This window comes from Dama dama, chromosome 22 (assembly GCF_033118175.1).
Source record: "Dama dama isolate Ldn47 chromosome 22, ASM3311817v1, whole genome shotgun sequence".
Lineage (NCBI taxonomy): Eukaryota > Metazoa > Chordata > Mammalia > Artiodactyla > Cervidae > Dama > Dama dama.
Window position 1 is genome coordinate 35,059,938 of NC_083702.1, and position 26,333 is coordinate 35,086,270.

Consider the following 26,333-nt stretch of genomic DNA (forward strand, 5'->3'; position numbering starts at 1 on the left):
TTCTAGAAATGAGAGGAATAATCTATCCTACCAGTTCATCTATTTTCATGCCTAGGAAAACTTGTTTAAAAATTCTTTTCTCTTGCAAATGTATTCAGTAGTATTGATTTAGCCACTGCTTCTAACATCCAGGGCATGAAATCAACAGATAACTTATGTGCATGAAGGGAAATGAAAGACTTAGAAAATAATGCCTGTTAAAATACTTTTTTTAAAAAGTCAAAGGGAAGACATTTCTGAGAGCAAAGGAAGGGGAGTAAAAATGAAAGATTTTGCTGATGAAAGGAACTATGCATGTTCAATCTATGCACCAAACTATGCGTGTTCAAACTATGCATCAAACATGCATCAAACTATGCATGTTCAGTTCAAAGAAAAGACACTTAAATGGCAATTATGAAAGGGAGCAGCCACTGGTTTTGGTTATTAGGCAAGGATTAGACGTAGCACAACAGATTGAAGAACACCCTCTCCACTCAGATGCCATTAAGGGCAGCTTCTCAAATTCATTACTGAAGTTTCAACAACCCTCCACTTGGGAGAAGCCAAGAAAGAGCTATACTGCCTGCCTCCCTCCCGCCATCTATTTCTTCTCCTTTTCTTTCTCTCCCTCCCTTGTTGGAAGCACTCACTTTGCTTGATGCACCGTATTCTTGACGCTCCAGAGTCTGCCCAGTCAGATCAGCTCCAGTTTACTGAAGAACCTCCATTTGCTCTGTGTGGAAACAAAGAATTTCTTCCAATAAGCAACGGCCTCCAAACATTTCTGTCAATGCTCTCCTTTCCCCCTTGCTTATCAACTCCCTTAAAAATGCTTTCAGCTCTTTTACTTATTAGAATAGTCTAATCCCAGTGTTTAGGATGTAGTAGGGACTTCCGTGGTGGTCCAGTGGTTAGAAGCCCACTTGCCAACGCAGGGGACAAAGGTTTGATCCCTGGTTTGGAAAGATTCCACGTGTCGAGGAACAACTAAACTGAAGCATCTAACAACTAAACTGAAGCAGTAGAAGCATCGCAACTACTGAAGCCTGCGTGCTTTACAGCCCAAGCTCCTCAACAAGAGAAGCCACTGCAATGAGAAGCTCGTGTACCACAACTTGAGAGCAGCCCCCACTTGCCACAATTAAAGAAAGCCCGTGCACAGCAAGGAAGACCCAGGGAAGAAAGAAAGGAAGGAAGGAAAGCAAGGGGAAAAAAAGAAATAATGAAAGAAAGAAAGATGCAGTGCTACTGGTTTGAAAACCCCAGCGTTGCTGGATTCAAGTATTGCTCCTTTCGCCTCCTTAGCCCCGCTGGGCTGTCTGCACAGGACCGTTTGTGGTGGGAATGGTGGTGGGTCCCAGGGACATGGGAGTCTCTCACCTGAGCAGGACTCCCTGCCCTCCTCTTCTCCACGCTGTCTCCCCCAGAGACGGAGTCCCGAGAAAATGAAGAAGTGGGCCTCCGGACTTGCCCCCTGACTGAGTCAGACTGTTGTGGCTGCTGTTCCTCTGGCCCAGAATGACTGGCTTTGGCGTCACCTGTGTGTCAGGGAGTCAAACATTGACCTGGAAACACACGGGGTTTTCTGCAAGGCCAACCCTTCCATGGCAAGTTTTCTAGATTTGGAAGGAGACCACTCACTCACTCTCAGCTCCCTCCATGGGCCATCAGCGCCCCAGCCTCTTGCTTCAGAGAACTCCTCTTTCAGAAAAGAACCCAGCCGACTCTGACTCAGTTCACATCTCCTCCTCATCCCAGATGTTGGGAGCGCCAGTGTGTCTGGGAGACCTGCTGTCCCAGCCTCTCTTTGCTGACCTTTCTCCAGGTCCCCAGAGCGCTAAGCTCAGCAGGCCCAAAGGGTCTCAAATTTCAAAGGAGAGATCCTTACTCTTACTCCTCCCTGAGGAGGGGGTGGGGGGTGGAGGGGGTGCTGGAGAGAGCAGAAGAGTTCAGGTACCTCTTCCCCTCCCCTCCCCACCCCCACTCCACCACCCCACCCCACTCCACCACCCCCACCTTTACCCCATCCACCCCCACCTTCTCTCCACCCTCATTCCACCTACCCCTATCCCCACCTCTGCAAACTTTCTTGGCAACGATCTTGGGATCTCCCTTCCCTGTCTCTCGGGAGGTGATAATGTGTATTTGCAGAAATAATAACTTTTCTGCACAAGCATAACACCCTTTTTAAGACAGCATTTTATCTCCTCGTCCCCCCATGTTAACTTGGGGGTCTTAGCTGGGGGCAGGAGAGAGTAGGGAAGGTGGTTGGTTACCGGCTGCTTCTCAGCCCTGCCTCCTCTCACTCCACCCTGGAGGTGGTAGCTGGCCCTCCTGCTGCTGTCACTGTAAATGCAGAATGTGAAGTACCTGGTGCCTTTAATCCCCCCCATGATGCAACAGGAAAAATCCCATTTCACACCCTGCTCCATGTGAACTGATCTGGACCAGCCACTGAGGCAGCCCCCTGCCCTTCCATCCACTTAAGAGACAGTCCTGGCCACTTGCTCCTGCCTCGCTGGATGCTCAGTCCTCTTGACTGATATTTGGCAGCGGTCAGGCAATTCCCTGATCCTCATCAGCCCCAGACTAACACCTGGGACACAGTACATTTCCCTACGTCATCACAGGGACCAAAACTCCTCATTCACTCAGACGCTCTGATATCATCAAAATATACAACAACCTGAGTGAGAGGAACAGACCAAGGAGCAAAAGGTCTGCTGACAGCTCAGCGTCTCTGAGGATCCCTCCCCCACTGCACGTATCCCAGCTCCCCCACCCCAGCGACAGCCTCCTCTGTGGACCCATTTTCCTCCTGCAAATCAGAATGCTCTGAAACTATTCCCCATCCTTGCCCAACCTCAAGGGAAAGGGATCCCCCAGCTGATGACTATGCTCCTGCTAACTCACTTCAGTCGTGTCCGTCTCTGTGACCCCATGGACTGCAGCCCACCAGGCTCCTCTGTCCATGGGATTCTCCAGGCAAGAATACTCGAGTGGGGTGCCATGCCCTCCTCCAGGGGAGTCTCCCTGACCCAGGAATCCAATTTGTGTCTCCTGCGTTGCAGGTGGATTCTTTACCACTGAGCCAGCAAGGAAGCCCTGCCGATGGTTACTTCCACCTAAAAGGCATATGCTTTTCTCCAGGGGATAGATTTCTTTTGATTTTACTGTCAGATGATCTACATCTCATTTCCTCAAGGCAGAAGTCCACAGAATTCAGCAGCATCGTTCTAAACTGCACCAGAGTTATACATGTAGAACTACGGTTGTCATAGAAATAAGAACATGTGCATTAATGCCAAGCAACCTACGGCAAATTGCAGACAACTGCCCAAGGCCCTGTGTTTTGGGAACCACATAAAACACTGAGGCTTGGGTAATTATTGGAAGAAAAGCAACGGCTGGTTAGTTGGTGGGGGGCAAAATACAAACATCTTGATCACATAAGCAATCTGTCATTTCTAACAGTATCACCAAGGAAATGGGGTAAGGTTACCTCTTCCTCAAACATACTCTCCAGAGGGTCAGCCTGTGACTTCTTTTCCTGCAATGTTTATAGTAACATTGACTTTAGTGGTTTTATTACCGAGATTCCACCTGTTCCAAAATGTAGACAGAGGAAAGAAAGCAGATGAAGGGATAGATCTGTATGAAGTGATTTCACAAGGCTGAGTTTACGGAGCTGTTATAAACGAGCTTCTGAGTGGCTATGACTCCAGAATTTTTTTCAAATCTCTGAATTTACAGACAAGAAGTTTACTTTCCCAGGACCAGAGATATACAATTAGAAATGAAAGTAAATGACAAAACATTTTCTCAAAATTTATGTTGTGAATGAATAAAGGGAGAAATAGAACTGCCTGGGAAACGTATTGCATGGTTCTACCATCTTTTTAATTATCACAAATATAATATTACCCCATTTCTCAACTATATTCTTAGGTACAAGTACACTGAAGGTTTCTAACTTTGATTTCTTAATTTACCTGTCTTGATAGCCAATTGAGAATGTTATAAATCACTGTGTTATACAGAGATAATCTCTACTTTGGTTTCCTGGTGGCATAAACGAGTTAAAAGAGTCTTTTCATAATTGAGTATATCAATAACTTCTTGGAATAAGCTGCCCTTCAGAAAGACATTTAGAGAGAAAATAACAATCTTATTCCCTAGGAATTTAAAGAAAAACTTTGGGTGGGTCACTTTGCCTTCCTCAGTCTTAATGTTATCATTTGTATAATGGAGATAACCATGACAATGATGATACTTTATTGTAACCTAAAGGACTATTACAATAACTGCTACAGAACACTTTACAAACTATAAAATCTGATAACAGACATTAGTTATCTTCAAAATCCTGCTATAAGGCTCTATTCTCTCTATAAAGACCTATATTACAACTAATGATTATCGGCTAGGTGTGTATGTCCAAAGATATAACTTTGTGTACAGAATGCCATACATCTATCAGGATCATTTCTAAATGCAGCTCCTAAATCAGTGCTATATTTGAAAGTGCTTGGCACATTTTAACTAAGTTAATCACCATCCAGCATCAGAGGGCCCTGTAATTCTCCTGCTGCCTGGCCATTGCTAACTGGAAGCTAAAACTTAAAATGCTAAGCTGCAAGAGCCATCCCAGGAATTAACAATATGCTCCAGGCACACACTGCTGGTGCCTTTTCCAGAGAAGCAGGAAGTGAAAATAACAACAAAACCTGCTCCATGGGGAGCCTTTACCACTGCTGGGCAGAGTGCTGAAGTCTTTCCACACAGTTTATTTACCCTTAACTCTCATGACAGCCCTAGGAGGTAAGCATTGTGTTCCCTATTTTTGAGATGAGAAGAATCTAATTTTCTGATAAGATAAGGAACTCATGGCTCCACCTTGGTTCTTAGCCAGTAGAGGGGGGTTGTGTCCTTCCACGCACACTTAAGGGTAACACTGACATTAGCTTATCAGGCCCGAAGATTGCTGCTTGGACTCTTGCCTCTTTTCATACTCAGGACGAGGAGAGAAGGAAGATAAAACATAAAGCAGGTCATTTTGCTTCTGTTCATGTTTTTAAAAGGCTTTACAGTCCCAGTTCTGAAGGGAAGGTGGGACATCCTTCTAGAATTAGCTGGATTTGCCTCTCCTTGTACCCTGTGGCAGCTCCCTCATGAATATATACGCAGCACAAGCTCTCCAGAACATCTGTCCAAGAGGAACAGTAGCGAGCGCTGCACCCCAGGTACCTTTTCAGAATCTGCCTGATTTTAAGACTGAGAGTTTTTTTTTTTTTTTCCCCATCTGCAGCAGCCCAATCTTAACAACCTGTAATGAATCTGCTTTTTTTTTTTTTTTTTTTAACATTTTATCCCTGTATTAGAAAAGACCCTGATGCTGGGAAAGATTGAAGGTAGGAGGAGAAAGGTATGATAGAGGACAAGGTGGTTGGATGGCATCACCAACTCAATGGACATGAGTTTGAGCAAGCTCTGGGAGATGGTGAAGGACAGGGAAGCCTGGTGTTCTGCAGTCCATGGGGTCACAAAGAGTCGGATATGCCTGAGTGACCAAACCACAACCACAACAACAAAATGAAAGTTTCTAGGAGTGAGTGACAGTTGAGGCAAAGTTGTACCATCTGGGTGATTTCCCTGCACAGGGGAGCAGGTGAACCTGACTTCAGCAGCCAAATCCTACATCAGCTGATTCCCAATTAAGTGCAGCCTCATTCATTCCAGGCTGTCAGAGAGCTGCACACTGAAGCCGAATCATACTCCTGTGCCCAACTAAGTAGAATGAATGCTGATGAAGAAATGTCAGGGAGGATGAAGCCACAGGATCATGGAAATTTAGAATGAAAGCTTAGATGAGGTTCATTTATTCCATCATTCAGCCAGGAGTCCCATTTGTCTAGACATAACAGATAACACATTTATCTACTGCTGGGTGACAAATTGCCAAAAACTAGCAAAGTAAAGCAACATTCTTTTATCAGCATGCAGTTCTGTAAGGTGAAAGTCTCAAGGTTTTGGCTGGGTTCTCTGCTTAGGGTCCCACAAGGCCAAAGTCAAAGTGTCAGCTGGGAGGAGCTCTTATACAGATACTCCAGCGAGGACTCTGTTCACAAATACATTCAGACCATGGGCAGAACTCAGCACCTTGTTACCAAGTGCAGAGGCCTCCATCTTATGGCTGGCTGTTTAGCCCAGGCTGCTCTCAGCTTCTCGAGACCACCTACATTCCTCATCACATGACCCCTCCATTGTGGAGCCAGCATTAGTATATGAAATCCTTCTCCTGCCTTGAAACTCATCAGCAAGACAAAGCTCTCTGCTTTTAAGGGTTCCAGCGATTAGATTAGGCCTACCTGGATAACCTCTCTTTCTAAAGGTTAACTGCCATACAAAACACCACTTTCACAGGTTCCAGAGACTTGGGGGCATGGAATCTTGGGGGACCAATTTAAGCCTCTGTCCACCACACTTGAAAGTGAAAGTGTTAGTTGCTCAGTTGTGCCTGACTCTGCGACCCCATGGACTGTAGCTCCCCAAGTTCCTCTGTCAGTGGATTTCTCTAGGCAAGAATACTGGAGTAGATTGCCATTCCCTTCTCCAGGGGTTCTTCCCAACCTAGGGATCGAACCCAGGTCTCCTGCATTGGAGGCAGATTTTTTACCATCTGAACGACCAGGGCGGCCACAGTTAGCAAGTAGAATTAATAAAAATATTGTTAGGTTTATCATATTCTTGAAAGATAAACATATTGTAAGCACAGGGAGAAGCAGTTAGAAATAATATTGAGAACCAAGTCTAAATTTCTAGCCATGAAATTTTTCAAAGTTTAAATGGCATACTCTTAACACTCCAAGGAAGTATCTTAAAGAAACCAAGAAACCAAGCGATGCACATTGTTCTTCCATTGACATATGATAAAAATCAATCACTTATTATTTATTTTACTCAATTGCTTACTTGTGTCTGCTTTATGTTTGGGTCAATCTTATCTCTCCTAGATTCTGTACCCTTGCAGGTGATCAAAAAGGTACCAACAAGTGTTAAAGTGCTTTATAAACTATTTGCCCAGGGATGATGGTGATCATGGTATTGCGGTGTTCTAGACAGATATCCTAAACCAATTTAATTCCTATATGTTGCCCAAATGCCCAAACCTATGAAGTTATCAAAGATGAGCCCAGGTTTATGATTGGTAAATTGCCAGCCATGCTGTTAGAAGCTGAGAAGTTAACAGGAGAATTCTGAGGTGCCTTTTTCTGTATGACTGGAACAAAAGTTGTTTATAGCTAGCTTCCTGGTGAGTACAGTCCCTGGTTCCTGTAGATTCAAGCCCATTTCTGAAGCCAGTATCAGGAAGTGATTTTTTTTGTTTGTTTGTTTTTCTTTTCTGGTTAGTAAAAAAAACAGGTTTTGATTAGTAATTGCTAAATTCATGCAAGTATAATAAAGTTTTCTTCCTGTATTCAATTTTTTAAAACTGTTACCTATCTTGGTTTCCTAAGCTGAGACACAGACTTGTGAAATTCCATGCTTTTTTGTTTAATGTGGAATCTTTGCCAAAGCAGAAAACTTTGCTTCAGAAATAAATTTTGGGAATCTACATGAAAGCATGATCTTTTAATTTTAAAAAATAAAGAATATTCGAAGTATTCTTGGCCACAGGCTGAAAATCGTCTTATCACCATTTAAAATATTTTGTTTCTTTTCCATTTACATCATCAGGGAAGTTCTCCTTCATTCCAGATAACAAAAGTGAAGCAGTATGACAGTAGACAGAACCATTTCCTCCTAATATTTCCAAGATCATCAAAATAAACTTGGAGAGCAGGCAGGTGGAAGCCCTTCGGGGGGTGGAAGTGAAGGGTTTCATTCACCAGCAAAGTCATTACCAGACCTTTGCCCTGGACTTCACCCTGCAGAAGCCCTGTCAGATCTTTCTCTCACCTACTGGATCCAAAATAAAGCTTTGTAGCCAAAACATTCAGTGACAGATGGCTCATTTCATTGCTGTAATGCTAGCTACCCTTGGGGTCTCTGAGGGGATGATTTCAGGAATAGAAAGCATGGCAAATACAGGAGTGGATGTATAACAGAATCTAACACAAGCAGTGTTTCTCCAGTCACTGAGAGAATCAAGACCTTTCCTCCTAAATTCTTTACATCAAACAACAAGGCACGGTCCTTCTCTCTCTCCAAATTGTAATTAGTGCATAGTCTGAGGCATGGGTCCAATCCCCCCTCAGACCCTACCAACTTGGTGATTTTGCCAGCTATTTTATTTCCTCGTAACTAAAATGGGCATCATAAGAACATTTACCATTAGGACTTAACTAAGCGCCCAGGCTAAGTTAACTAAGCTTAGGTTTAGTTTAAGCCCAAGCACTCAGAAATGATAACTGTCCATATTTTCACTCCAGGATTTGATTAACTTGGTCTTTTCAGAAAGGAACAATACATAAGAAAACATAAAGCAAGCTGCATAACAAAGGAAACTACCAAAAGGAAGTGATCTTTTGTTAAAACTCCTAATTCAGATAGGACTTACACAAAGTTAGGTAAAAGCCAGCATTTTATCATGTTATTATGGAATCGGGGCAGCTTCTCACTGAAACAGGCCTTAAGAAGCAATTGCTTATCCTTTTCAGAGTTGAGATCTCTAAAGCTAAGGAAGATTGTGACTTACTCCGAGTTGAGCTCTCCTGATAAAATTTTCACATTATTATCAAAACTGCTTCTAAATTTCACTTTTTGTTTGCTTCTCTTTTTGAGAAAACATATGGATTTTTTTTTTTTTCTATCACATGCACTTACAAAGTTATAACTCATGACGATCCTGCAGTTTGTTTTGCTTTTCCTGATTTGGCACAGCCTAATCTTTTCCCAAGAGGCCTGCATGTGTGCTGCTGTTTTCCAGTTTGTCTTGGCATCACTGCTTCACCTTTTGGCAACAACTTCAATATAGTTTTATCACCATTATCTGAACAGTACCGCCCCATCTGCATATGCTTCACAACTGTCCCCCTCTGCTCCATCCTCTGCCTGGCTCAGCCTCCCACTACATTACCCATCCATCTGTTCCTAAAGAATGAGGGAGTGATGCTGCTTCACTCAGCGGGGCTTTTGAGAATCCTGACCTTCTTTAGGGGTTAGTCACTGTGTATCATTGGGTTCCTAACTTCCTTTCTTCAAAATTCTTTTCTGGGGGCTTCCCTGGTGGTCCAGTGGCTAAGACTCAGCACTCCCAAAGCAGGGGGCCTAGGTTTAAATGCTGTTTAGGGAACTAGATCCCACGGACCACAACTAAGAGTTCACACGCCGCAACTAAGAACCCATACAGCCGCATAAATAAATAAATATAAAATTGATTTTTAAAAAATTCTTTCCCAACTGAAAACCGCATGAAATTAACCAGGTTCTGAGAAATGCTGGACTGGATGCAAAACAAGTTGGAATCATGATTGCCGGGAGAAATATCAATAACCTCAGAATCAATACCTCAGATGATACCACCTTTATGGCAGAAAGTGAAAAAGAACTAAAGAGCCTCTTGATGAAAGTGAAAGTGATTTTAGGCTCCAAAATCACTGCAGATGGTGATTGCAGCCATGAAATTAAAAGACACTTACTCCTTGGAAGAAAAGTTATCAGCAACCTGGACAGCATATTAAAAAGCAGAGACATTGCTTTGCCAACAAAGGTCCGTCTAGTCAAAGCTATGGTTTTTCCAGTAGTCATGTACGAATCAAAGAGTTGGACTATAAAGAAAGCTGAGTGCCAAAGAATCCATGCTTTTGAACTGAGGTGCTGGAGAAGAGTCTTGAGAGTTCCTTGAACAGCAAGGAGATCCAACCAGTCCATCCTAAAGGAGATTGGTCCTGAATATTCATTGGAAGGACTGATGCTGAAGCTGAAACTCCAATCCTTTGGCCACCTGATGCGAAGAAGTGACTCATTTGAAAAGACCCCAGTGCTGGGAAAGATTGAAGGCAGGAGGAGAAGGGGACAACAGAAGATGAGATAGTTGGATGGCATCACCGACTCAATGGACGTGAGTTTGAGTAAACTCTGGGAGTTGGTGATGGACAGGGAGGCCTGGCGTGCTGCAGTCCATGGGGTTGCAAAGAGTCAGACACGACTGAGTGTCTGAACTGAACTGATGGTTTCTAGAATACCTTCAAAGAGGCTCTTACTAGGACTAATTTAGGCTGAATGGCATTTACTCTCTGGGTGCCAGAATCTTTATATACATTACTTTTAATTTAACAATAATCCTATGTGTTAATAAGCACTGTTACCCCCACCTTATCATTATGGGAATTTAAGTAACTCCCCAAGAGCCAGTAGTGGCAGTAAATGGCTGCCTTTCCCACCAAGCCAAGATGCCCAAAAGGGACTTTTGAAGGGCAGTTTTTCTCAAATATTTGTACGTATGAAAGTTATCTGGCATGTTTATTAAAAGTGTATACCACAGAGTCCATCCCCTAAATTCCAGGCTCCCTCAGCCAGATTTCTGATTCAGGGCGTGGACCCAGGCTCTGCCTTTCAACAGGCTCTCTGCGAGACGGATGCAGGCGATCAGCACAGCACACCCAGCTCAGGAGAGATGCGGCCTGGCTCTGCCTTCCCAGCTATGTCCCAGCTCCAGACCAAGCACCCCTTAAAGCCATTAATTAAAGAAGTACTGAGATTCACGTTTATAAGAAAACTTAAGCTGTGTGGGGTTTTCCAGAATTCAGATTTTATTGGGAGGCAGAATTCTAGCCTGGGGATCAACAGAACTGTTTCTTTGGTCTCTTTCCTTGGCTGACTTCTTGTATGTCATTGGATCAAATAACTTACCCTCATTGTGTCTCATTCAAGTCCTCTGCAGATGGAATGGGAAAGCAGATGTCCACTACTTATCACAGAAGACCACTAAAGAGGAAAACTGTGACCATGGCAGAAGCATGAAAAGTTCCAGGCACAGACTGTGGTGTGAGTCCTCAAGATAAATTACCCCATTACAAGAAGGGCATGTTGATTTTTATCATGGTTACCATTTACTTGACAAAACCACCATTTGGTTGGCATCTGTGAGACTGGAGTGTAGGGGCTTGTAATGCACAGGTTTTGTGTTCTTGGAAAAGTTATGTCTTAGTCTATGTACCTCATTTTCTTCATGTGTGAAATGGGAGTAAAAGTATTATTAATCTCAAGAAGTATTGAGTTCAGTCACTCCATGCTTCACATAAATGAGCTTTGACAAATTGCTCAGCCCAGATATTTTTATTCTCAAGAGCTTGGCTTCAAACTATTGATAATATCAGCATATTCATTCTCAAGTCCCTGCTGTATGCTATGAGATACAAGGTCTTACAGAAAACAAGTAGCTAAGACACACTTACATGATACCTGATGCAACTGACTTGGGGGGATTTTCACAATGTATTTCCGGGGTAAAGCCCCTTAATTAAAAAAAAAAAAAAAAGTGTCTATAATATGACCCTAGATTTTGAAAACAATGTCAAAGCAATGACTGACTCCTCCATATTTTGATATCATACATGACAAACACACAAATAAACATATTTACAAAATATTCAATATATGATTTACTAAGTGTATATATATAATTAACATAAGTTGTTTTGGAGAGAGAATAAAGAAATGATAAAAGAAGGAAGACATGGATAAAACACAAATAAATAATAAAAGTTTTAAAAAATATACAGATGATTTTAAAAAGGATATGTGATAGAACCTTATTTAAATAAATTTGCATCTATATGTGTATATGTGTGTATGTGTGAACTGCATAAAAACATAGTCAAAAATACTATCAGTGGCTATCTCAAGGTATTGAAATGCAAAATAAATTCTCTTCAGTGATCTTTTTCAGTATTGCAAGACTGTTTCTTATAATGGCAAAAGTTATTTATGATAACTGAAAACATGGGGCTGTGTCAAGATATTTATTACCGCATATGATTTACTGTTTTATTTTGCTTTTTTAAAATTGCCCCTAAAAGGTATGGATTACTTTGAAATGAAAAAAATTATATTCTTTAAAGCAGTGTTCTTAGTAATATTAAAATGTAGTGGAACAAAGATATTCTCAATAGAAACCGAAGTTGCTTCAATTACCCAAATAAAGCAGGCTGCACAATGAACTTGTTTTGCCAGAAGAAACTCAAGTTACTGAATTCTCCTTTCTTTCTTTTCCTTCTGTAAATGTTTTCAGTGAAGTAAATTTTGGATTTGTCGAATGAATCTAGGTTTTTTAAAAAAATTTTATTGTATGGTTTTACTTATGTTTCCCCAACTTACTATTCTTTTCTATGGCTCATCATGTCCAAAACTGAACTCATCAGTTTCTTCTGCCTCAGCTGACTTCTCTTCTTGTCTCTGTAGCAGGTAGCGACCCTGGATCTTCCCTGTAGTTCACAGGTCCTCTGCAGTCAATGAGTCAGTCATTTCTGTAGACACTACATCCTGATATCAGATCACTCCCTATCACATCTCTTGCCCTTAGCCATTATCCTCACTGGTCCTGCCTAAATTGCAGCTGTTAGCTTTAAATCAGTTCCTGGTCTCCACTTGGAAATTGTGATCAAGCAGGAGAATGTCTAAACTTCTCTACATGCTACCTAAAGAAAAGTAGACACTGTCCACCTATCTTCACTTCTTTCCAGGAAACCATCTTCCCAAAACATGCTGCCTTGGGGATTGTGGGTCACAATGCTCTCATTCCCCGTGATGTCACAAGCCAGGTGACAGCTTCATCCCCCTAAACTCAATGCCCGGTTCAGAGAGAGGCATCTGATAAGCAGAGAGTCATCCATTCTGTCCCAGAATTCTTCTGCTAGAGTGAGAAGAAAAACTCTCTCCTGCTTTTGGTGGGTCAGAGATTAATTTAGCAAACTCCTCTGAAGACTTATTTTCTTGAAACTTTCTAGGAGTTCAAATAGTGTAGACACAGTGTAAGTCATTTCTTTTGGTTGTCCTATAAATAGGCACATATTTTCACCCAGTTTGGGAACCAATTCTGATTTTAGAAAGGGCACCAGGTTAGTAGTGATTTATGATGATTTTTACTTTATTTTTAGTGTGGTGGTTCCAAAAAAGGGAAGCTATTAATTCTAATTTCTAATTTCAGCTGGGCTATAAATGTCTTCATTTTTTTCACATTCTGCATTGTAGGATTGCCATAGTAATTGTTTATTTTTGTTCTAACTTTTTATAGATAGATATCATGCATTAAAAGTACACAAAGTGCATATCTCAATAAATTTTCAAGACTGAAAACAACTTTGTAACTGTATATTTTACGCACATAAATAAAATTTAATGTGTCTAAAGTCAAGGTCATGTTCTCATTTTTCTCAACAGGCAACTCAAATCCCATGTGCAGAAGTAATGCCCAATGTTGATGTCACTGTCCTTCACCTATCAGACAAAAGATTTTATACTTAAAAGTCACCAGGTAGAAAGGCTACTCCAGCATATGTATTTAACAATGCTTACATCAATATGGAATGATTCTCCAATGCTTTGGGGTACTATTATTATCTCAGTTTTGTAGATCAGGAAACTGGTGGACAGAGACTTAACAAGTGACTGAGATCAAACAGTAAGTGGAAGAGAGCAGGACCACAAAACAAAGCTCAATTTCCCCAGAATTATTTAAATCATAATTCCTCCACTAGGATGATTACCACTTTCACTGAGACTGAGAAAAAACTTAACAATTTTTCTTAAGACCAAGAAAAAGAATCCACTTTCCTTCAGTAAATGTTAGCAGTGATTCAACCTTGGAGGAGGAAAACAGTTGAGGGAACTTGAATAGCATTTAAAATCCTTCAAAGAAGATACACAAGAGCGTGTGTTAGAAATTACAGACTTACTTTTCATTTGTGGGCATCTTTCTGCATTTCTGACTGCATCCAGATCCCTCTGTAGCACCAACTTCTTTCCTATTGTTGTTGGTATGGAATCTCAGAGATCCTTAACTTGGGAGCTCTTCCTGATTGGTAAGATGGTGATTCTGAGTGGACAGCCTGCTTCTCATCTCGCTAAATGCCTGACATTTAATCATAGAAGGATGGATGAGAAAGATCTTCCTTGAGGCCACTGAGAAAATCCCAGCCAAAAAGCCTACAAACTCCCATTTACTTCAACTGCTTAAGGTAAAGAAATTCTTCAGATTCCTTGGACATGTTAAAAAAAAAATTCCAAGACTATTTACTTTGATACATAGTTTGAAAAGCTATAGATACTGCTAAGACATCTATGCGAAACAGATTTATGTTCTGATTCTGATTTGATTGTGACTATTTCTGTTAAAAAACAAAAAGCAAACAGTAACCATCAGGGATTTAGTACCTGCCTTTCTTTGATTACGTTTTTACTCAATACAGCTAGGATGAAGACAAAAATTTGGTGAGACTTTAAATACAGATAAAGTGAAGAAAATAACATACACACTAAATTGCTGTCTCTGCCACAGAATATTCTAAGGCGTACAGTAGAATCAATCTATCTTGAGTCTGAACTAGTACAGACTATACATGAAGACTGAGTATATTATAGATCTATAGACAAGGGAGATAAGATAGAGTAAAAGAATGATTTTGAAGTTCCCTTTTAATTAGTTAATGCATCACTGTAACTTTAAAAGCAAAAATAAATCTAAACAACTTACCATCTTTCTAAAGTAACTTTTTCATGAGTAGCAATTGCAGTTGTAAAAGACTATGATATACAATTTGTATCAGGGAGAAACATGGTCTTAACCTTTAAGAAGTTATCTCTTGCTCTTTCTATGCCAAAATAACTCTCTTAATAAATGTCTTTCAAATCAAGTGGTAGCAACCACAGAAACTATGCCTGCCTGCATTTGCTTTATGAACTTGATCTGAAGAACGATGATGGTATAATTCCATTACCCTGTAAATCATCACTTTCTTCACTGATCTCCTCTTATTTTCATATATTGGTGGGATCTAGCTAGCTGAGAAGGGTCCTGGAGGCATCACCTTCACCCCTGCCTGCCCCAACTCTTTGCATCCTGCATCCTCATGACTTCATGATACTCCAGACCTCCTCTTGCTGGAATCACAAGATCATACTGATTGGTTTCTATGCAGTTACAAGCAAGAGGTGTCTTAAAATGCAGTTTATCCTCCCTCCTTCACTGATGGTGGGAATATAAGTTGGTACAACCACTATGAAGAACGTTATGGAGGTTCCTTAAGAAACAAAAAATAGAGCTACCACATGATCCAGCAATCCCACTTCTGGGCAATATCCAGGAAAAACCATGCTTCTAAAGGACACATGCATGCTGGTGTTCACTGTAGCACTGTTTATAGTAGCCAAGACATGGAAGCAACCTGAATGTCCATCAACAGATACACGGATAAAGTAGATGTGGTACAAATATATAATGGACTACTACTCAGCCATTAAAAAGAGTAAAATAATGCCATTTGCAGCAACATAGATGAACCTGGAGATTATCATACTAAGTGAAATAAGTCAGACAGAGAAAGACAAATATCATATGATATCACTTAATGTAGAATCTAAAAATCAATGATACAAGTAAACTTATTTACAAAACAGAAACAGACTCACAGATTTAGAGAATGAACTTGTGGTTACCAGGGATGAAGTGTGGGCAGGAGGGATAGACTGAGAGTTTGGGATTGACATGTACACACTGCTATTTTCAATATAACCAACAAGGACTTGCCATATAGCACAGGGTACTCTGTTTAATATTCTGTGATAACCTAAATGGGAAAAGAATTTGAAAAAGAACAGATACATGCATATGTGTAACTGAATCATGTTGCTGTATACTTGAAACTAACACAACATTGTCAATCAACTATACGCCAACATAAAATTTAAAATTTTTAAATAAAATCAATGTAGTTTTTCTTGATCTATAGTAAGTTTAATATTATCACAAATATACACTAACATCATCTTTCTAAACTAGCGCATCAGCTAAATTCCTCACCATGCCAAGAATTGAGTTAACATTTGGTTAGGCAGTGTGAACTATAATACAAAGTTACCATCATCAAAACATTATGGTACTGGCACAAAAACAGATACACGGATCAATGGAACAGAACAGAGAGCTGAGAAATGAATCCACACTTTTACAGTCAATTGATTTGTGACAAAGGAGCTAAGAATACCCACTGGGAAAAAATACAGTCTCTTCAAAACATGATGTTGTGAAAACTGGACAGCTACGTGCAAAAAAAAATGAAACTGGATTTCATTCTTAGACCACATACAAAAATAAACTCAAAATAGATTTAAGAGTGAAATGTTAGACCTGAAATCACAAAACTTCTAGCAAACGTAGGCACTAATCTCTCTGATACTGGACTTAGCAATTTTTTACTTTTTTTATGTCTCTTCAGGCAAGAGAAACAAAAGTGAAATTAAGCAAATGAGACTACATAAAACTAAAAGCTTTCACATCAGCAAAGAAACAAGCAACAAAACAAAAGGCAATCTACTGAACAGGAGAATATTTGCAAATGATGCATCCAGTAAGGGACTGATATCCAAAATATACAGAGGGCTCATATACCTCAATACTGAAAGAAAAAAAAAAATCTGATTTTTAAATGGTCACAGGGACTTTCCTGGTGATCCAGTGGTTGGGAATCCGTCTTCCAATGAAGGGGACATGGGTTCAATCCCTGGTCAGGGAACTAAGATCCCACGTGCTGCAGGGCAACTAAGCCCACAGGTCATAACTAGACAGCTTGTGTGCCACAACTAAGATCCAACAGAGTCACAAATAAATAAAAATGAGCACAGGACCTGAACAGACATTTTCCCAAGGAAAATACACCAATGGCCAAAAGACATATGAAAATGTGCTCAGTGTCACTAAACATTAGGGAAATGAAAATCAAAATGAGATACCACCTCACACCTATCATGGTGGCGATTATCAAAGAGACAAGAGACAAGGAGTGTTGGTGAAAGATGTAGAGAAAACGGACCTCTCACCCACTGTTGTTAGGAATGTAAATTGATGCAGTCACTATGGATCACCTGGGCCTCCTGCATTGGGAGCAGAGTCAGTTACTGTACCACCAGGGAAGTCCCCTCATTTCTGGTTTTAATAATACTTATACAATTAGGAATAGAAAAAAAAGGTGTTCTTAACTTGAAGTCTTGGTTAAGAATGCTCCAGGGACTTCTCTGGTTGGGGAATGAAGATCCCATATGCTGCAGGGCAGCTAAAGCCCATGCAGGTCAACTACTGAGCCCTTGTGCTGCAAGTAAGACTGGATGAAGCCAAAATAAATATTTTTTTAAAAAGAATACTCCAGTGGACACTAACAGAAAACTCTATGACTGGTGGCTCCTGTCAGTCAGTTCAGTCGCTCAGTCGTGTCCGACTCTTTGCGACCCCATGAACCACAGCACGCCAGGCCTCTCTGTCCATCACCAACTCCCGGAGTCTACCCAAACCCATGTCCGTTGAGTCGGTGACGCCATCCAACCATCTCATCCACTGTCGTCCCCTTCTCCTCCTGCCTTGACTCTTTCCCAGCATCAGGGTCTTTTCAAATGAGTCAGCTCTTCGCATCAGGTGGCCAAAGGACTGGAGTTTCAGCTTCAACATCAGTCCTTCCAATGAACACTCAGGACTCATCTCCTTTAGGATGGACTGGTTGGATCTCCTTGCAGTCCAAGGGACTCTCAAGAGTCTTCTCCAACACCACACTTCAAAAGCATCAATTCTTCGGCGCTCAGCTTTCTTTATAGTCCAACTCTCACATCCATACATGACTACTGGAAAAACCATAGCCTTGACTAGACGGACCCTTGTTGGCAAAGTAATGTTTCTGCTTTTTAATACGCTATCTAGGTTGGTCATAACTTTCCTTCCAAGGAGTAAGTCGTCTTTTAATTTCATGGGTGCAGTCACCATCTGCAGTGATTTTGGAGCCCAAAAAAATAAAGTCTGCCACTGTTTCCACTGTTTTCCCATCTATTTGCCATGAAGTGATGGGACCGGATGCCATGATCTTAGCTTTCTGAATGTTGAGCTTTAAGCCAACTTTTTCCACTCTCCTCTTTCACTTTCATCAACAGTCTCTTTAGTTCTTCTTCACTTTCTACCCAAAGGGTGGTGTCATCTGCATATCTGTGGTTATTGATATTTCTCCTAGCAATCTTGATTCCAGCTTGTGCTTCATCCAGCCCAGCATTTCTCATGAGGTACTCTGCATATAAGTTAAATAAGCAGGGTGACACTATACAGCCTTGACGTACTCCTTTTCCTATTTGGAAGCAGTCTGTTGTTCCATGCCCAGTTCTAACTGTTGCTTCCTGACCTGCATACAGATTTCTCGAGAGGCAGGTCAGGAGGTCTGGTATTCCCATTTCTTTCAGAATTTTCCACAGTTTATTGTGATCCACACAGTCAAAGGCTGTGGCATAGTCAATAAAGCAGAAATAGATGTTTTTCTGGAACTCTCTTGCTTTTTCGCTGATCCAGCGGATGTTGGCAATTTGATCTCTGGTTCCTCTGCCTTTTCTAAATCCAGCTTGAACACCTGAAAGTTCACAGTTCACATATTGCTGAAGCCTGGCTTGGAGAATTTTGAGCATTAATTTACTAGCATCTGAGATGAGTGCAATTGTGTGGTAGTTTGAGCATTATTTGCCATTGCCTTTCTTTGGGATTGGAATGAAAACTGACCTTTTCCAGGCCTGTGGCCATTGCTGAGTTTTCCAAATTTGCTGGCATTTTGAGTGCAGCATGTTCACAGCATCATCTTTTAGGATTTGAAATAGCTCAACTGGAATTCCATCACCTCCACTAGCTTTGTTCGTAGTGATGCTTCCTAAGGCCCATTTGACTTTACACTCCAGGATGCCTGGCTCTAGGGGAGTGATCACACCATCTTGATTATCTGGGTCATGAAGATCTTTTTTGTACAGTTCTTCTGTGTATTCTTGCCACCTATTCTTAATATCTTCTGCTTCTGTTAGGTCCATACCATTTCTGTCCTTCATTGAACTCATCTTTGCATGAAATGTTCCCTTGGTATCTCTAATTTTCTTGAAGAGATATCTAGCCTTTCCCATTCTATTATGTTCCTCTATTTCTTTGCACTGATCACTGAGGAAGGCTTTCTTATCTCTCCTTGCTATTCGTTGGAACTCTGCATTCAAATGGGTATATCTTTCCTTTTCTCCTTTGCTTTTTGCTTCTCTTCACAGCTATTTGCAAGGCCTCCTCAGACAGTCATTTTGCCTTTTTCTCATTTCTTTTTCTTGGGGATGGTCTTGATCCCTGACTCCTGTACAATGTCACGAACCTCCATCCATAGTTCATCAGGCACTCTGTCTATCAGATCTAGTCCCTTAAGTCTATTTCTCACTTCCACTGTATAATCATAAGGGATTTGATTTAGGTCATACCTGCATAGTCTAGTGGTTTTCCCCACTTTCTTCAATTTAAGTCTGCATTTGGCAATAACGAGTTCATGATCTGAGCCACCATCAGCTCCCGGTCCTATTTTTGCTGACCGTATGGAGCTACTCCATCTTTGGCTGCAAATAATGTAATCAATCTGATTTCAGTGTTGGCCATCTGGTGATGTCCATGGGTAGAGTCTTCTCTTGTGTTGTTGGAAGAGGGTGTTTGCTATGACCAATGCGTTCTCTTGGCAAAGCTCTATTAGGACTGTACAGTCCATGGAATTCTCCAGGCCAGAATACTGGAGTGGGTAGCCTTTCCCTTCTCCAGGGGATCTTCCCAACCGAGGGATCGAACCCAGGTCTCCTGCATTGTGGGCAGATTCTTTACCAGCTGAGCCACAAGGGAAGCCCAATGGTGGTTTAAGCTATATTAATTTTTTTGATTTATAAGAATTTCATAAGCACACAGTCTCAGAACTGGGCTAGTGAGTAAAAAATATAACCTGGGATTCATCTCATTCCATCCTTGTGTTCTGACCATGCTTCGCAGCCAGCTCTTCATTGTCATGCTGGTTGCCTATTATCAGGAGGGCTGCCACAGATTTAAGATTGGATGCAAGGCAAGGAGAATTCTTAACTAGCTCTGCACTCACATACGCACTGACACCTAACTGTTAAGAGCAGTGGTCCCCAAACTTTTAGGCATCAGGGACTGGTTTCGTGAGAGACAATTTTTCAACGGATTGTGGTGGCAGGGGATGGTTCAGATGGTAATGTGAGCTCTGGGGAGCAGAAGATGACTCTTCACACTCACCTGCCATTTACCTTCTGCCACGGAGCCCTCTTCCTAACAGGCCATAGACCAGGGGCTGGGGATCCCTGCTTAAGAGGATTCAAACGTTCTCTCTCTTAAGATGTCCACAGACTTCCCCTTAACAGAGGAAGTAACTGGCTCTCCCAGCACCCATAGTTAGAGGTCACAGAATCTCTGGGGTTAGCCCACTAGCAGTCTCTGTTACTCTGATGAAAACCATCTATCAGAAACCAACAACAAATGTCACAACATGGCGAGGCACATGAAGGATTCTAATTAAAGCTCAGAACATGAAAAGTCAGCTTGTTCACAGCTATGTTAGATGTTTTTACAGATGCCCTAGCCAATGATCATAAGCCAAGAAAGCCAAAGAGAGTCAATTAAAAATTTTAGATTTAAAATGGAATAAAATTTAAATTCAGTTCTTCAGTATCATTAGCAATATTCCAAGTGCCCAGTGACCTCATGTAGCTAGTGGCTACCATATTTGGACTATGCAGAGAACATTTCCATCATCTTCAAAAGTTTGATTTGACATTGCTGCAGTTTAGAGGTAAAGTTGTCAGTTCTCATCAACTTTTAAAATGTGAATATTAGTTGAACGTACAACTGTACTGCTGACAATAATCTATTCAGTCAAAATATACAAATGCACAAAACTGTATGTATATATAAAACTGCAATATGATGAGCAGGACTCCAAAACTGGAAGTGACACAAGCATCCATCAATAGAGGGGGAATTGAATACATTGTAATACATTCAAATTACAACATATTATGCAGATATTTGAATGAATGATACAGATCTATATATATTCACAAGGAAGGGTGCTTGGCATATATTGTTGAGTGAATCAAGCAAGTTATGCACATACACTATGATCCCATTTTGATTTTAAGTATATTATTTGTAAATTTGTACAAAATTGCATACATATATGTGCACATGTTTCAGGCCCAGGAGGAAGTGAGTGAGATGCCTACAGCACAAAACTCTCTGTATCTGTGTAAATTATACATCCTAGATGCCTCACTTGCCTACCCTAGTCCTGGCCCTGATATGTTCACATGTATATAGAAAAGTCTTTGAGAATAAACACACATGCACAAAGGGGTATTTTCATCTTAACCTGTTTTACTTCTATGTTATTTTTTAAAAGAAGGATGTGACCTGAAGCCAGCTGTTCATTGAAGCCTCTACCTAAGGGAACAGTGGGCATGACAACAGCAGCAAACAATCCGCTCTAACCTGGAGCCCCGTACAGACTGTGTGTGCCTGTCCAGTCGCTGTCATGCCCGACTCTTTGCAACCCCGTGGAAGGTAGCACACCAGGCTCCTCTGTCCTCCACTATTTCCTGGGGTTTGCTCAAATTCACGTTCATTGAGTCAGTGACGCTATCTAACCATCTCATCCTCTGCCACACCCTTCTCCTTTTGCCTTCAGACTAGCAACATGTTAATATTTGACTTGGTTTTCTTGATGAGTTTCACATAATTTCTGAAGATTTTCATTTGACCCCCTTAAACAGAGGAAATGCTACCAGCACTTTTAGTATATAAATAATCATATTTGCTTCTACTTGTATTATTTCATATCATATTCTCAATGCTTATTAGTAATAGCTCTTCCAGACCACAGTTTCTGTATAATTATCATGTAATCAGCTGAGCAAAATTTTAATGACTTTCTAACAACATGGAATGTGGTCAATCATTTGCCAAACTGTTACAGTAGCTCAAATCACTGGTTTATGAACAACAATGATGTTAATCATGGAGTTTACAATACGAATTGGGTAACTTCAGCCTTTTTGACTCAACATCTATCTATATGTTCTTCTGATCAGTGTTCATATCTCTGCTGTGTTTTTTCAGTTTTAGAACTTTCAATGATTATTTCAATGAGACTGGATAACTGTATATTTTTCAGGAGAGCTTACTTGCTATAACCCATTACCTTTTGTAATCAGAGCTAACAATGGGCTTAGCTTTGTTTTAGTATGTATACTTTTCACAAAAGATAGATGTGTAGGAAGTGTGCCTGGTCTTGATACAAATAATGACTTGATACAATCCTCTTGCTATTTATATATTATCATCATGTGATGTGAAATATTTCCACTGTGTTCTGTTGTTTTTTTCAAAGATGGGATGAATAGTTCCTTTTCTGTTTTGAAACTTTTCAAATATTCCCATAAAAAGTCCAACTCACATTCAGATTCACAATTATAAATCAGTTAGTGACTAAAATAAATTTTAAGACATATTTCAAAGTACTGATCATCTGGGTTTTATTATTCCCAAGTGTAATTTTTAAAGACAAACTCAGGGTCCTCAAATCCTCTGCCAGGCCAGCATGCCATGGCAGTCAATCTGCAAAAGAGTGAAGACTATCTAAGTCAGTCATCTGTTTAGGCTCCATGAGCCCCACTTTTCCCCAATGACTAGATCAACTTTGGTGATGGTGAAATACTGAGAGTTGCTTAGGAATTAAAGTTAATTTATAATTAAGTGTAATTTTAGCCAAAGTTTGACTTCAATAGGGTTAGCACTTATTATTTCTTTAAAGAGTAAACAAACTAAATATGTTAACATTACATAAAGTGACTCACGTTTTTGGATGCATACCTGTTTGTAAATTTTATCTACATTTCCTAGTTGAAGGAAGAGTGAAGTCGCTTTTAAGGAAAAGGAATTAACTGAGTTTTACATAGTAGACACATTCTATTTCACTCCTGAAGTTCCTTTTGGCCAGATTAGATTGCAATGAAAAATAGTATTGACTTGGTTCCTAATAGTCAAAGTTGCCCTTGAAAAACAGAAATCTTTTAAGATCAATACTCTGGCCACTGGATGTGAAGAGCTCACTCACTGGAAAACACCCTGATGATGGGAAAGATTGAGGGCAGGAAGAGAAGGGGGCAAAGGAGGATGAGGTGATTGGATGGCATCTTTGACTCAATAGACGTGAGTTTGAACAAACTCAGAGAGATAGTGGAGAGGGAACAGTCATGGGGTCACACGGACAGGACTGAGCGACTGAACAACTCCTTCAGCAACACAGTGCTCATTTTCATTTTTATAATCACAGGGAAGCACTTGCCAATAATCTTTATTGAATATTTTCGATGTTTCCTTCTGGACCTCAGTTTTATTACAAATTTAAAAATTAGAAAGTTGAAAGAAGTAATCAAGATAGTCCTAACATTCTATAAACCTACCTAAAACTTGAAATGGTCTAATAAAATATATTCTCACTTTGTGTGCTATTTGATGTGCATAGATTTTTTTCTTTTAAAATTTCTGCCTGGTTATTACATTTCTCTGACACTGTTAAACCACCGTTGTGGCAGAAAGTGAAGAGGAACTAAAAAGCCTCGTGATGAAAGTGAAAGAGGAGAGTGAAAAAGTTGGCTTAAAGCTCAACATTCAGAAAACTAAGATCATGGCATCCGGTCCCATCACTTCATGGAAAATAGATGGGGAAACAGTGAATTCAGTGGCAGACTTTATTTTTTGGGGCTCCAAAATCACTGCAGATGGTGATTGCAGCCATGAAATTAAAAGACGCTTACTTCTTGGAAGGAAAGTTATGACCAACCTAGATAGCATATTAAAAAGCAGAGACATTACTTTGCCAACAAAGATCTGTCTAGTCAAGGCTATGGTTTTTCCAGTGGTCATGTATGGATGTGAGAGTTGGACTGTGAAGAAAACTGAGCACCAAAGAATTGATGCTTTTGAAGTGTGGTGTTGGAGAAGACTCTTGAGAGTCCCTTGGACTGCAAGGAGATCCAACCAACCAATCCATCCTAAAGGAGATCAGTCCTGGGTGTTCATTGGAAGGACTGATGTTGAAGCTGAAACTCCAATACTTTGGCCACTACCTCATACAAAGAATTGACTCATTGGAAAAGACCCTGATGCTGGGAGGGACTGGGGGCAGGAGGAGAAGGGCACGACAGAGGATGAGATGGCTGGATGGCATCACCGACTCGATGGACATGAATTTGGGTAAACTCCGGGAGTTGGTGATGGACAGGGAGGCCTGGCGTGCTGCAATTCATGGGGTCGCAAAGAGTCGGACACGACTGAGCGACTGAACTGAACTGACACTATTAAAATAGCTACTTACTGTTACCACTATCTGAATTAGGTGTATTAGTAAGATAGCTTATTTGTAAGGAACAGAATATCGTATTAATTGGTTTAAGCAAAAGCAAAGATGATGATTCACATACCTAGGATATTCAAGGATTTTGGGTAGAGTAAGATTCAAACATCTTTAGGTATTGACCTCTCTCCACATCTAAGCTCTTCTTTGTTTTTGGATCAATTTTCTTTGTTCTTTGTTTTGCATTTATTTCATGTGTAACATTAACAATGATTATTAGTTTCACTCATCTTTACATCCTGTGAACTCAGCAACTCTACTCTTGTAGAAGTGTGTTCTTTCCTGTCAGCTCCTGAAGCCCTGAGATGGACTCTAACTGTCCTGAGTTGGGTCACATAGTCAACAGGAACCATTTCCAGTGGTCAAGAGGATTTGTATTCTCATTGACCAGATCTGGATCATGTACCCCATCCCTGATGTCAAATATATTGTTGTTGTTTTTGTTGCTCAGGGCCCAACTCTTCGTGACCCCATGGACTGCAGCACGCCAGGTTCCTCTGTCCTTCACCATGTCCCTGAGTCTGCTCATATTCATGTCCACTGAGTTGGTGATGCCATCTAACCATTTCATCCTCTGGTGCCCTCTTTTCTTTCTGCATTCAATCTTTCTCAGCATCAAGGTCTTTTCCAATGAGTCGGCTCTTCGCATCAGATGGCCAAAGTATTGGAACTTCAGCTTCAGCATCAGTCATTCCAATGAATATTCAGGGATGATTTCCTTTAGGATTGACTGGTTGGATCTCCTTGCTGTCTAGGAACATCCTCCAGTACCACAATTCAAAAGCATCAGTTCTTCGGCACTCAGCCTTCTTTAAAGTCCAACTCTCACATCTGTACAAACATATAGTCACCTGATTGAAACCATGTGGACTCCGAGTGGAGGGCTGACCCCCAAAAGGACAGGTGTGTTATATTTAAGGAGAAGTAATACTGAGCAAGCAAAATCACCAGGTGTCTACTGTGCTGACTCCTGATAGCATTCCATCAGCCTGAGTCTCTAAACAATACACTCCACGTTCAATCTATTTGTGCAGCTGTTAATGCAGTTGAGTCCAAAACATTGACTTCATGGCACTGACTTGATATTTTCCATAGTATAACACACTACATGCAGTGATGGAACATTAACAAAACAAGTAGAGAATTTAATATGATAATAAATAGATCAGCAAATGTGATTCTGTTGTTCACTTTCCAGGTTCTAAGATTCGAGGCCCAGTAAATTTTCTACTCATTCTCAACTTGCTTTATTACTAACTTTTTCAAAGGACAAAAACTATTTAATACTCTTGTTACCATATTCTCTTCAAGGATCTTCCTGGAATCCCCTGACACCATCTGTGTGTGGGCTCAGTCACTCAGTCATGCCTGCCTCTTTGTGACCCCATGGACTGTAGCCCACCAGGCTCCTCTGTCCATGGAATTATCCAGGCAAGAACACTGGAGTGGGTTGCCGTAGCATCTATATACTTATAAAAAACTCTTTACATTACTATCAACTAAAGAGCCTCATATAAGGCTCAAGACTCAGCAGGTAGAATTTCACGTGCTTTGCATTTCTTTACAGACTGATTTGGGGCAACTGGCCCTTCTACGTAAAGTGTTCCATCACTGCATGTAATGCTTTTAAAATATTTGAAATTCTCAATAAGAAAAACAAACTTAGCACCCGACTCAAAGGCATACTTTCCTAGGCATTTTAATTGTATATAACTGATCATCCTCATGATTTACCCAAAATATTTGTACTATAAGTTCTCTCTCTTTAGAGAACTCTTCACCTAAGTGGGTCTCCTCAGACAAGATCTACTGCACTTGAGGTGAACAGTATCATTTCAGATGTAAATGAGGACAGACTGGTGTCTAATGTGACTCACAGAGCCAGTTATTCTG

The 26,333-nt window shown here is 40.7% G+C and overlaps 1 protein-coding gene across 3 annotated transcripts in view; it reads right to left on the minus strand.

Annotated features, from left to right (window-relative positions):
- The window catches only part of LMNTD1 (lamin tail domain containing 1), a 483,367-nt gene that overhangs the window by 357,579 nt on the left and 99,455 nt on the right, over positions 1–26,333 (minus strand). For 2 of the 3 annotated variants that reach the window (XM_061125156.1, XM_061125158.1), the window contains one exon: positions 633–715. The exons of the other annotated variant lie outside the window; for it this stretch is intronic. The gene's annotated coding sequence lies outside the window, so the exon portion shown is untranslated. The remainder of the gene's footprint in view (positions 1–632; positions 716–26,333) is intronic. 3 annotated transcript variants of the gene reach the window in all.